The sequence below is a fragment of the Macaca fascicularis genome, chromosome 2 (genome assembly GCF_037993035.2).
Source record: "Macaca fascicularis isolate 582-1 chromosome 2, T2T-MFA8v1.1".
In the NCBI taxonomy this organism is placed as follows: Eukaryota; Metazoa; Chordata; class Mammalia; order Primates; family Cercopithecidae; genus Macaca; species Macaca fascicularis.
The window spans coordinates 10820205-10831890 of record NC_088376.1 but is presented as its reverse complement, the minus strand read 5'-3'; positions in this window follow the sequence as shown (position 1 = coordinate 10831890).

Below are 11686 nucleotides of genomic sequence, written 5' to 3'. Positions count from 1 at the left end.
TACCTGGAGAAGTCTCAAGACCCAGTGAAGGAAGAGAGTTACCCAGCCAGCCCTAAACACTGGTTGCAACTGCAGCTACTGTCTGACTGCAATTCCACAAAATACTCACAATCAGAACACCTTCCCATATTTCTGGCTCACAGCAACCACAAGAGATAAGGAAATGATTGCTGTCATTTTGTGTTACTAAATTTTGGGATGGTCGGTTACATAGCAATAGACGATCTAAACATTGTTTAAAAAGTTTTTCTAAATTTTTCACATTCAACTTCTGTGTAATTTATATTCCATTGGCCAGAGTTTAGTCACATAGCCATACCCAGCTGCAAAGGAGTCTGGGAAAAGTAGTCTTTATTCTACAAGGCCTTGTGCCCAGCTAAAATCTTACTCCTGTGGGGAAAAGGGACAACAGATATTATGAGACAACTAGTGATCTTCCACAGCTAGAAAAGTACCTCTTTTAAAAACCAGAAATGTATGAGTATAAAATACTAATTTTAAAAAATTATTTAAATATCACCTAATATGCATCTAAATCTGTATCAGTTATTTATTTATAATCATCTTGTTCAGTTAAGATTTACGTTGGTTTAAAGGAGTAGATTTTTAAAAGGCTAATTAGAAGTAGTAACTTCAGGTTCAAGATAGTGAACTCCACCCAAGCACCTACTATCCAAACCTCCCAAACGTTCCAAATTCTCTGTTGGTGCAATGGGAAAAATGCAAAGTAGGGAGAGATCTGTATTTACTGGAAGTCACAGATGCTCAATAGCAAATTTCTCAAATGTTTGGAGATGTATGTACTATATAGTAGCAGTCATGATAGGATTGATTTTGGACCAATCTGTGCATCTCCATATGCAAAGGAAAAGCTCCTTACAGGAATAAGAGAAAAAGACCTTTTCCTCCAACCCTAGAACGCAAGCACTAACTAATGTTTCCAAGCTGGGAGTGGCAGGGTGGGATATTGTGAAATATATATTTGACTTTGTCTTCATTTTCTGATATATATCTCTGAAAATTCTTGAAACCTCTGGAGTAGTAAGAGTGTCTTTTGCATGCAAATGAGATGACTGATGGCTGGCAACCCCTAGGTAACTTCAGGATGGAGGTTAGTCACCAGAAAGTCCAAGGTGAGGTTAGAGAGTCGGAATTTTTAGCTCTATCCACCCAACTTCTAGGAGACGAGAGGGGCTGAAGGTTGAGCTAATCACCAGAGGTCAATAATCTAATCAATCATACATACATAATAAAGCTTCCATTAAACTTAAAGAAGGCTGGGCACAGTGGCTCATGCCTGTAATCCCAGCACTTTGGGAGGCTGAGGTGGGCAGATCACAAGGTCAGGAGTTCGAGACCAGCCTGCCCAACATGGTGAAACCCCATCTCTACTAAAAATACAAAATTTAGCCAGGCATGGCGGTGCGTGCCTGTATCCCAGCTACTCAGAAGGCTGAGGCAGGAGAATTACTTGAACCCAGGAGGCAGAGGTTCAGTGAGCCAAGATCACGCCACTGCACTCCAGCCTGGGTGACAGAGCAAGACTCTGTCTTGGGGAAAAAAAAAAAATCAAAGAAATAGGATTTAGAGAGCTTCTGGATAGCTGAAAATGTGGAGGTTCCTGGAGAGTGGTGTGTCTAAAGAGGGCATGGGAGCTCTGCCACCCTCCCTCCATGCCTCGCCCTATGCATCTCTTCATCTGTATCCTTGAAATATCCTTTGTAATAATCCGGTAAATGTCAATGTTTCCCTGAGTTCTGTGAGCCACTGTAGCAAATTAATCAAACGCTAGGAGGGAGTCATAGAAACTCCCATTTATGGCCGGTCACCAAAGGTTCAGGCCACAACCCGTGCTTGTAACTGACATCTGAAGTGGGGGACGATTTTGTGGGGTTGAGCCCGCAGCCTGTGGGATCTGGTGCTATCTCCTCCCGGCAGGAAGTGTCAGAATTGAACTGAATGAGAGGACACCCAGCTGGTGCCCACCAGAGAATCGGCTGCAGATGTGCCGGAGACTCAGTTGACTATTGGTAGGGAGAAATCCCCACACATTTTAGTGACCGGAAGTTGTTATACTGAGAGGAGAAAATATATTTTTCCCCTGTATCCTCAGACAGGATCTGCAGATGAAGACAGGTGGAAGGACAGTTGATGGGGGCGAATCTCTATCCTGCCTCTAGAACTGCACCAGGTCCCCACACTCGGAGCATCTGGTCACTGTGCTAACTTCCAGATTAAATTCGCACGGAATACAAAGAGGAAGCTTCCAAAGTCAGTTCCTAATGAGAGTCTTCACGCCAGTCCGTGAGAGAGGCAGTATCCCCACAACTTGTTCTGTAGCAAAACATGAAAAGAAAATGCTTTGCCATGTTCCTATGGTCACGGAGGGAGGCTGCATCTGCGTGAAGCCCCCTTTCTACCACCCCCTTTGCAAGTCCTCTCTTGTGGTAAAGAAAATTTAGGCAAAATTGGCATTTCCCTTCTCCCTTTGTCTGAGACCAAGTATCTGAAGAAATACCACATAATCGCTAAACGAACTCTCGCAGTTCCATGTCCCCATAAAAATCAGCAGAGAAACTTCAGTAAGCATCTGCAAAATTGTAGTTCAAATACATAAAAACAATCTAAAGAATCAGAGGAAGTGTCTCTTTCGCCTGTGGACAAAGTTACTGCAAGAAACAATAAAACAAGAAAAAAGCCTTAAAAACTCTCCAGCTTATATTCTTTACAAGCTCTGTGAAGTTATTGCATATGTTTGTGTGTGCGTGTGTGTGTGTGTGTGTATGTGTGTGTATCATTGCATCAGGCAATGTGGAAAAATAAAAGAACATCGGGTTGATACCAGAATTTTACTTTGCCACAGTAAATTCCAGAGACATTGAAATAGTGCCTTCTAAGTTTTGAGAGGAAAAGAAGTTAAAAGTGTGATAAAAGAATGTAATGGTTGGCTGTGCCATTTTTTATCGGTAAAAGCTACAGAAAGTCGTTCCTAGAGAAGCATACCATCTATGTACCCTCTCGGAAAATGTTACTTTCCAAAGTACTTTAAGTAAAATGAAGAAAATAAGCAAAATAAAGAACTCAAAAGTAAAGTGGACTGGTTTAAAAACGATGAGGACAAAGAAACCTGTAAAGTTTAAAAGTTCATTACTAAACTTCTTATCAATATTATGGAATACAATGCATCTGCCTAATATAATTTGTGAAAGAGAATGTATGAGTGGTATTCTATGGCTTTAATTATAAAATAGTAGATTATTTTGACAAAATTGGAAATCCAGTTTGGCAGGGAAGAAGTTATGTTAGATTCCTTCCCACTTACCAAAAGAATTCATAGCTTATGCAAATATTTGAAATAAATATAAGAATATAGGTTAAAATATACATTTGTTTTACAACTTTCAATAGGAAAATGATTTTTTAAGGTCTAACAATTCTGTAAAATAAATGTTTAAAAGATTAAGAAACATCAAAACAAATTATTTTTACCCATAGGATTTTCCTTCTCCTTAATTTCTTGATCAGCCACAAATATTTTGTTTCATTTTAATCCAAAATTTAAAACATGCTTTTAAAATTTCCAGACACTCTAATTTTATTTTATTTTAGTTTGGTATTAATTTTTTTGTTTTGATTTCTCTGTTAAATATATTACAGTCAGAAACATTTTTTCTGCATGATTTTATTTCATGTAGGTTCATTGAGACATCTGAGAACCTCACAGACACTAGAAAAAGAAATACAGCATCCCTTTGTCAATGTCCTTTAGCCAAAGACCACCAGGAACATACCCATCACTGAACACAGCTGAGTTTTTTTGACACTTTGCTACAAGTGAGGATGCCCACAAGAATCATGAAGCATTTCAGTAAGAGCGTATTAAAATATACTGTGGCGTTTGAGCATATGTTAGTTGGTTTGGGAGGGAGGTTCACCTAAGTGGGGCTTTGTTCTGAATTGGTTGCTGTCAAAAAGTGAGAATCACTCTACGATTGGGTACTTAGTGAATCTTCCCTAGAAGGTGAAAGGAAAAAGCATGAAGCTTAAAGCTGTGATTGGTAAAGAAATAGCCACTCATACTGGCCAAGATACAGGGTTGTTTAGTCATATCATGGTTTGGACAATGTTCACGTCTCTATCTGAATTCAGACGTGACTATATAAGGTGGCCTCGGGCTTGCCTTGATCTGTCATCATCACAGAGTGGCCTTGCATGAGGCTGGTGTTCTGTGGAATTGTTTATGTACAATAGGAGAGACCTGCAGCCTGGCTGTGAGGCTCAGGCCATCCCAGGTGTCAGAGCCTGCTGCTCTCTTTCCCATCTTTTATATACCTACTTTGATAAGAGAATACACACACATATACATATATAGTCAAAGGTTTCATATACTTTATTTTCTCTTATTAGGAACATTTAACTTTGCTTAATGAATGTACTACATATAATGTATATGCATATATGTACATTTCTAAAGGTCTAATTCATTTTTATTGTAGAAACAAACAAAAGGAAACAAAAAAGCAAAAGGGAAACCGTCAGTACTATAACTGTTCTCAATTGAATTCAATATGAGTGAACAGTTGGGACCAGAAACAAATTGTTTGGTTAGACTGATTATTAAATTAGTTAGTTGACTTTATTTTCAGCATTAAATAAGCAAAGCTTTATGTTATTTGGCTAAAGTTATTAGTTTTGTGATTTGCAGCCCGGATTACCACTCCCCACAGCGCACTTAAAGAGATAATTTATTTCTGTACCTAAAGATGAGAACTGAAACGATTCTCAGTTATGTGAGTGAGAAACAAAGATGGGTGGAAAAAGATCAGAATGGAGGGACTGCTGAATTCTCCCATTCAGGGACTAGGTCTAACTATCTTTGTGGTCCTGAAACTTAGGACAAGCCAAGAATAAAATAGTCCAGAATAGATATATGTTGAACTATGAATGAAAATTAAAGAAATACAGCTGTATTCTTTAGAACATACTCCTTGCCTTGTTTTTCCAAGGTTGGTAATGGGTTCGTCATCCTCATTCCACTGTATTGTTGCACTGGTTCTCTGATTTGTAAACTACCAGCACAGCATTCTTTTGTGTAGTTTACTGTCCTCTTCATCAGGTACTCTGCAAACAACTGCCAACCAGTAATCAGTGAAAACCGTATTTTCTTACTCAACCATGCAAAATTAGCTCAAAGATTCACAAGGGAGTTATTAAGCACTGTCTTGCAACACCTACAATACAGATATAGTTATATGAAATAGACAGAAACAAAAATAAGAAGCCACTCGACAGGTCACACAGGCCTCATAAGAGGTGAGGAACAAATATTTATTCTATCTTAAAGCAACAAAGGTACATTATCACTGGAATAATTTCACACCAAACATCTACAAGAGTTCTTGTCCAAACCTTTTTTTTTTTTTTTTTTTTTTGAGACAGGGTCTGGCTTTGCTGCCTAGGCTGGAGTGTAGTGGTACAATCTCAGCTCACTGCAACCTCCGCCCCTTGGGTTCAAGCGATCCTTCCCATCTCAGCCTCTCAAGTAGCTAGGAATGCAGGCACACACCACCATGCCTAGCTAATTTTTGCATTTGTAGAGACAGGGTTTCACCATGTTGCCCGGGCTGGTCTTGAACTCCTGTGATCAAGTGGTCTGCTCACTTTGGCTTTGCCAACTGCTGGGATTACAGGCGTGAGCCACCATGCCAAGCTTCTCCTGAATTTCTCGTCAACTATCGTAGCAAACAATTTTTGCGCATTTCTCAGAAACATCTGTATCTAGATTTCTAGAAGTCTAACTTCCCTTTTTTGTCTTCGGATATTAGGTTTAAGTCCAGTTGTCATCCAGATGTTGGTGGGTAACTCTGCCCTCCAGGCAAGGTGCCACGGTCCTTGCCTACTATCTGAGCTGCGTCTCCATAAGTGTTCATGTTGCTCAAATAGGTTAATTTAGGCGGGGTGTGGTGGTTCATGCCTGCAATCCCAGCACTTTGGGAGGCCGAGGTGGGCAGATTGCTCGAGCTCAGGAGTGCAAGACCAGCCTGGGCAACGTGGTGAAACCTCGTTTCTACTAAAGGTACAAAAAATATCTAGGTGTGGTGGGGGGTGCCTGTAGTCCCAGCTACTTGGGATGCTGAGGAGGGAGGGTCATTTGAGCCCAGAAGGCGGAGGTTGCAGTGAGCTGAGAATGCACCATTGTACTCCAGCCTGGGCGACAGAGCAAGACCTTGTATAAGAAGAAAAGAAAAATAGGTTTATTTAATTTTGTATTTCTTAGCAGTCTGGGCTCCTGTATCAGGTTTAAACTAATTAGCTCACTAGGCTTACAAAACTGGACATCTCACAAAACCTCAGTTTCCCCTCTGTAAGTGTGAATAACTATAGTGTATATGTCATGGGTTTTTATTAAACAGAAATTAAACATAAAAGCTAGCACAGAGCCAACATTTCCTTCCCGTCCAGCTTGGGGGTATGAAGTATTGCAGTGCATGAAATATATACAACATTGTTCTTAGGGAGAGGAAGGATGTAATTGGGAACATTGCATCTAACAAGACAAGAACTTGATCAGTGAGCCATTCTGATTAAACAGTTACTCTAAGCCAGGTGCTGAGGATAGAAAGATTTAAAAAAAACCTGACAGCGATGGGCAGATACACCTGCAAACAAGTAATGACAACACAGCACGCCAAGGGCAGTAGCAGAGGTAGCCTCAGGTGGTGAAATCCCAACACTGCCTGGGGCTGTGAAAGAAGGCTCACAGGAAAGCCAATGCTCAAACCAAGCAAGACTGAAGGAAAAACGTTTGAAAACCAGTGGGGTAAGGTGTTCCAGGGAGAGGGAACAGTAGAATTTGAAGGGCACTGGCTTAATTGCAGTAGCAGGATGGTACAGTGGTTGAGAACTCATGTTTTGGGGTTACGGCAACCCTGGATTTCAACGTTAGCCCTGAGATTTACTAACTAGGTCACCATGAGCCAGTTTCTTACCTTCTCTAAGCCTCAGCCATAAAATAGGGATAAAATAATACCTGCCTCGAAGGATTGTTTTCAGAATTCGATGAGTTAATGCACATAAAAGTGCTTAGCATAGCATTTCATGCACAGTAAATAATTGTAATAGCAAATGTTTATGGATCTCCTTCTCCACAAATGTTATTTTTTATTATTTTCTGGAAATGAAGTGTACCTGGCTAATGAGACTAAGTTTTACCCAATGGCAGGAGGGAGCTCTGGAAGAGTCCAAGCACAGGACTGTGTGCATCATACATGATCATTAGAAAATCACCCTGGGACGGTGGCAGAGTGGAGAGTGGAGTGTAAGGAAAGAGGCTATAGGCATAAAGATTATTAAGGAGGCTACTAAGCAAGAGACCCTAAATGATTGGATTTGGGCAGCAGTAGGGGAAAGGAAAGAAAGGAGACCAACCCCAGAGGGACTTGGGAAGAACAATCAACAGGACACGAGACATGGTGACCAATTATTGTGGGGTGGGGTAGGGCCATGAGAGAGGATCAGGGGACACTACCCGGATTTCTGAGAAGTAACAGAAGTGGGTTTGGATGGCAATGTGACAGGCCCAGCTTTAGTCATGCTGCCTTTGATGGGAATGCTCTGTGAACAGGCCAATTGGTCTGTGGGCCTGGAGCTCACGGAAATGCTTAGAGAAGCCATGAAGACCAGGAGTTCCTATGGGATGAACATGCTGGAAATTATGAGTGAGTATGTTACTGAGAAAACATGAGCAGAGTGAGACGAGACTCCCAGGATGGGTGAGGGAAAAGCTCCCACAAAGAATATTACAGTGTAGAGAAAAATGAAAGAGCAGATGGAGGAGCAAGTACTGCTGTGGAATCTTCAAGGAGGGAGTATAAAATGCAGCAGGCACATCAAGTAAGATGACTACAGACAAGTGGCCAATGGTTTGTCTCTAACTTAGAACGCCTGTGGTCATTCAGGTGTCTATCATTAGATTGTCTGAGGTCACCCAGGTGTCCCTATCATTAGAATGCCTGGTATCAGTGAGGAGTGTCTCCCATTAGAATGCCTGTGGTCGGCCATGAGTCTCTATTTTTAGAATGCATGAGGTCGCCCTGTTGCTTCTACCCTTAGAATTCCGGGGATTGCCCGGGTGTCTCTATCATCAGAATGCCTGGGGTTGGCCAGCAGTCTCTGACCACAGACAAGTGGCTAATGGTTTGGCAGTGGAGTGTTTAGTGACAGTTTCAGAAACATGAAAATGAGATTTCCATGGATTCAGGAGTAAATAAAGAGATGGAGATAAATGTAATCTACTCCTTTGAGAAAGCCTGATTTTGAAAGAATTTTCTTTTTAATGAATAGTCCAAGGGGAATGTGGAATCAGAGCAGTGTCTTTCTAGTTAACTATGGAAAAGACACAGGTGTATTTATATACTGAGAAAATGAGCTGGTAGAGAAGGAGAAGTAGAATATGTTTATCTTTCGTTTTCCCAGATCCCATCTCTTTTCATCTGTTCTAGCCCCCTTGTCCTCACTTCCATTTTCAGTGGCTCATCATCACCCAACTCGCAGTCCTCACCACAGATGCCCCAGCCTTGCTGACCCTCTGAGGCATGACCTCTCCCTTGACACAGTCTTGGCTGTTTATCCTTACCCCCATCAACCACAATTTCAGTAAGAGATGCTGCTGATGCCACTTCATCCCAATCCTGTCCCTTCATGTTCCTTAAGATTCCCAGGGTTGGCCAAGTTCTCTGGAGATCACTTGACTCCCAGGCTCTTTGATGTCCATTTTCCCAGAAACCACCATGCACCTGCAGCGGGCAATGGCCCCGAGGGGCATACACCCTGCACTGGCCCCACTGAGCACCTTCTGCAGTTGACAAAAGTGAATCCAGAACCTCACGTGCCTGCTAATTTACAACCACCCCAGCCTGATGCTCTTCCTGTACCCTTTTGCTGAACCCAACCAAATAAAGGCAGAGGTTCTTTCAGATTGCCTAGTTCTTTGCTCTTGCAGGTCCACAGAGAAATCTGATGAGCCACCAGGATTCCGTTGTCAGTGCTGGAGAAGAGTAAAGCCAGCCTGGGGAGACAGATAGCAGGTGGGGCACAGTACTCAAAGCAGCCCCTCTCTGAGAGCACATCTAACCAAACACTCCATCCCTGAACGTCACCTTCAGCTCTCAGGTCCCACTTGGGGGCTCTGAAGGTGGGCTGTAGAAAGATGTGAATCTCAGGGGACAATTAAGGGTGTGAATAGGAGAGTTTCTGTTTCCAGTTCCAGACAATGATGAACACAGTGTCATCGGACCCCAGCTCATGAGTCAAACTGCCCGCTTCACAGCGATGCCTGAGGGAATGGGCACAGCAAATGCATTTACCTTGATGGGGTGGTCCCATGGACTACCCAAAGGGGAAGGTGCTGGGGGACAGGTGCTGTCTGCCTCCACTTATGCCTCCCCTTGGGCATGACCTCCCCTGCATGGAGACACATAGCCCTGCTCTCACCTGGAAGATCCACACCTGCAGATCTGCCTCATCTGCCCCTTCTCTCACCATCTCCAGGAACTAGGATGGCTATCAAATTTGCCACAGTGTATTTTCATACAGAATGACGGAGAAGAATCTCCCTGCATCGTGGGTAGCTAGTTGTGCCATGTCCTACCACATCTCCGCTGAGCACAGGAACGTATAAACACACTTTAAAACATGTGTATGGGCCAGGGCTGGTGGCTCACGTCTGTAATCCCAGCACTTTGGGAGGCCGAGACGGGCGGATTGCTTGAGGCCAGGAGTTCAAGACTAGCCTGGCCAACATGGTGAAACCCTGTTTCTACTAAAAACAAAAAATTAGCCAGGCATGATGGCGCATGCCTGTAGTCCCAGCTACTCAGGAGACTGAGGCAGGAGAATCATTTGAACCCGGGAGCTGGAGGTTGCAGTGAGTCGAGATTGTGCCACTGCACTACAGCATGGGCAGCGGAGTGAGACTCCATCTCAAAAAAACAAAACAAAACATGTGCATGATCCACCCTGTGATCTGCTTCGTATCCCAGACCCAGTTGACCAGACCCACTTTCCGTCTCCTCTCCAAGCACCCACCAAACCAAGACATGCACACCGAGCTATCATCTTGCAATGAATTTCCGCAGGTCCCCCAGCTGCCTTTTGGGGCATGGCTTCTTTCAGTGAAAAAGAAAAGCTAGAAGTTGTGCTTCTGCTGAGATTCTTGCAGCCTCCTTACAGCTAAGTGTTGCCTGACTGGGACTCATCTCTGATATCAGGGCATCATGCAGCCAAGCCTGCTACAGCATGGACTTCCATGTTCAGGTCAGGATGGTGGATGGCTAACACAGGGCCTTCTGGAAGCATTCTGCCAGCCCAAGTACACTTCACAGCTTTGATAACATTCTACAGGATACCAAGAAAGTTTATAAGGAAGTGCTAGCGACGTCACAAGTCTACGACTGACTCCCTATGAGAGCACTGCCAAGAGAAGTAGTCACTGAAACCCACCTGAGGAGCATCCTAAATTAAAACATTTTATGACCTTGCCCGTCTCAAGAAACGCAGGCCCAGCCTAATACTCCATAAGGAAGGTGGCCTTGCTGAAGGCATAGTCTCTATGCCATCTATACTCCTGATCTTGTTTTCCCTTTCCCTTGTTCTCCATTTCCTCCTTCGCAGTCCACCTCGGTTTCCAACACTTGTCTCAACCTTCCATTTCCTTGACAACTATTCTTGGACACACTTTTCTGTCTCAAGCTTGTATTTCCTTCAAGATACAGCAATGGGCCAGGAGTGGTGGCTCATGCCTATAATCCCAGCACTTTAGGAGGCTGAGCAGGACAGATGTTGGAGCCTAGGAGTTCGAGACCAACTTGGGCAACGTGGAAAAAACCCCATCTCTACAAAAGAAATACAGTAATTCCAGGTATGTCGGGGTGCCCCTGTGGTCCCAGCTACTCATGAGACTGAGGTGAGGGATCACTTGAGCCTAAGAGTTCAAAGCTGCAGTGAGCTGTGACGGCTCTACTGCACTCCAGCCTGAACAACAGAATGAGACCACGTCTTAAAAAAAAAAAAGACACAGCTGTGGCATTTATGGTCTCTGAACCCTACAAAGGGGCTGTAAACAACTGGCAATTGGCACCCCACTCCTATGGTCTACTTTCTTTCCCAGACCTAGCTGACCAGACCCACTTTCTTCCCCCGCCCCCTTCTCCCCCACTTCCACCCCACCCCCCACCACCAAGACAGAGTCTTGCTCTGTCACCCAGGCTGGAGTGCAGTGGCGCGATCTTGGCTCACTACAACCACCGCCTCCCGGGTTCAAGCAATTCTGCCTCAGTCTCCTGAGTAGCTGGGACTACAGGTGTGCGCCACCACACCCAGCTAATTTTTGTATTTTTAGTAAAGGCAGGGTTTCACCATGTTGGTCAGGCTAGTCTCAAACCCCTGACCTCGTGATCTGCCCACCTTGGCCTCTCAAAGTGCTGGGATTACATACAGGCGTGAGCCACCATGCCCAGCCCAGACCCACTTTCCATATCCTCCCAGGAAATAAGGTAAGACAACACAAGGACCTGCAGATGCTGCTCAACAGAGAGCCACAAGCACAGAGGACATCTATTTACAGTATTTATCTACCTTTACCACACCCCACCCCACCTTTACCTGCCCCCAGAAGGCTTCATGTTGC